This window comes from Octopus bimaculoides, chromosome 28, assembly GCF_001194135.2.
Source record: "Octopus bimaculoides isolate UCB-OBI-ISO-001 chromosome 28, ASM119413v2, whole genome shotgun sequence".
Taxonomy (NCBI): domain Eukaryota; kingdom Metazoa; phylum Mollusca; class Cephalopoda; order Octopoda; family Octopodidae; genus Octopus; species Octopus bimaculoides.
Window position 1 is genome coordinate 17523032 of NC_069008.1, and position 2341 is coordinate 17525372.

Here is a 2341-nt window from a genome sequence, read left to right on the forward strand (position 1 = left end):
GAGTGAGTTCACGTAACTCGATCGGTCAACTGAGAGAAAGAGAGAGATATATTATAGATAGATAAATTGATAGACAGACAGACACACAGATAGATAGATAGATAGATAGATAGATAGATAGATAGACAGATACACAGACAGACACATAGATAGATAGATAGATAGATAGATAGATAGGTATATAGATATATAGACATAAGTATTTGATGATGATGATGATGACAATGAAGATGACATGAATTTACTGAGATAAGGTATGACGAGAGTGAGAGAGAGAGAGAGAGAGACTTGACTGCTATTTCTAGCAGGTTAATTGAATTTGACTACCTAGTAGAGGCTTTCTTTAATGGCTTCTTTCCCTGCCAGCCATGTAATCTTGGACACTGAGGTGTGTGTGGGGAGAGGTTTATGTGGTGGTGTGGTCGGGGTAGTGGTGGGTGGGGGAGACAAGGCAATATTTACTGTTCTTAACCCGAGAGTAAGGAGAAAGATGGCGAGGGTGGGGACTGAGTCCTTGGTTGCAGGAGTTGTGTTACATCGTACAGGGACTGGGGAGGGCTGCATGTGTTCGCACGCATGTGTGTGTGCATGTGTGTTATGAGTGTATGTGTACATGTGTGTGTGTATGCATGTGTTATGTATGTATTTTTTTTGTCTGTCTGTCTGTATGTATGTATGTATGTAGGTTTGTATGTATGTATGTATGTAGGTTTGTATGTTTTGCTTTATGTATGTATTCTCATGCATATAGCTACATATCTAGACAAGCTCAAATATATATTTAAATGATAAACTTCTGGAAAATTTTACAGATTTTTACAGTTCTACTGATGGATTAGATCTGTAGTCTTTCAATTAGCTTTCTCCGTTTAGCTTTGAGAAGCCTAATATCTCAAGATTGCTATTTAGGCAGTGTGTTACATATCCCAGGGCCTCAATAATTACAGGTATAAACCTGAACTTGTACTCTGGATAGAGTACCTGCAGATTTCTCAATAGTTCAGCGTAGGTATTTTCTTTCTCATTGACCTTTAACCTTATGTTAACATCCATTGAACAGCTGATTTCCACAACTGTATGCAGTTTCTCTTCTCTATCCCCAATCACTATGTCAGGTCTATTGTGTTTACATTCTATTGAGGTTTTCACTGGGACATTCCACCAGTATTTCTTCATATCATGAGTTGCTATGGCTTCTACCATACCATGGATTGTTATTTCTTTAGCTAATGTCTGTCTGTTTGTCTCTATGTATGTACTAATATGAATGTACGTGTGTGTGTGTGTGTGTGCGCACACGTTTGTTTGTTAAAGTAGGTTATTACCTCAAAGCAATTTTAAGAATAACAGCAGAACATTTACGAGTGGTGGTGGTGTTGGTGTGGGACAGACTCAAAATTGAGAACAGAGTAATACTTATCCCATAATCTGGGACTTCGAATTTCACCTGAAGCAGCTAGGTGAAATGCAATGCTCTCGTCAACTCAATTTTTGTTTTATCACACATGTGCACGCGCACACACAAATGTTTGTGTGTGTGTGTGTGTATGTTTGTTCCACCACCGTTTGGCGACGAGTGTTGGTTTGTTTACGTTGCCGTAACCCAGAGGTTCGTCAAAAGAAATTGATAGAATTGGTACTAAAGTTTAAAAAATAAGTATTGGAGTGACTTGTTTGACAAAATCAATGGAAGGTGGTGTCCCAGCATGGCCACAATCCAGTGACTCACACACATAAAAAATAATATATGTATATATATTCTATCTATCTATCTATCTATCCACTTACCTACCTACCTACCTACCTACCTATCTACCTATCTATTTATCTATCTACCTATGCATACATACATACATACATACTGGAGTTCCTGTACAATAGCGTAGGAAATCAACTCGGACGCCCAACTCTGAAAAAAAAAAAAAAAAGGCTGGCGTAAGTTGCCACCCAACTTTTTCCCGTATTTTTTCCTTTTTGAATTGATTTTTTTTTTTTTTGGAAAGAATTCCTCAGATATATAGGGTGCAGTTTGAAAAAGAAAAAAAAAAATCATAACTTTAGAAAAACTAAATCTCCGAATTTACGGAGAGGAAAGCTAACCGTATTCTTCTTCTTTCAAGAATCGGAATCTATGATATTTCAAACATGCTATTTAAAACATACACATCCAAAGAAATAACCCTTTCTACTATAAGCACAAGGCCTGGAATTTTGGGGGAGGGAACAAGTCGATTACATTTACCCCGGTGTTTCACTGGTACTTATTTAATCGACCCCGAAAGGATGAAAGGCAAAGTCGACCTCGGCGGGATTTGAACTCAAAACGCAGCGACGGGCGAAA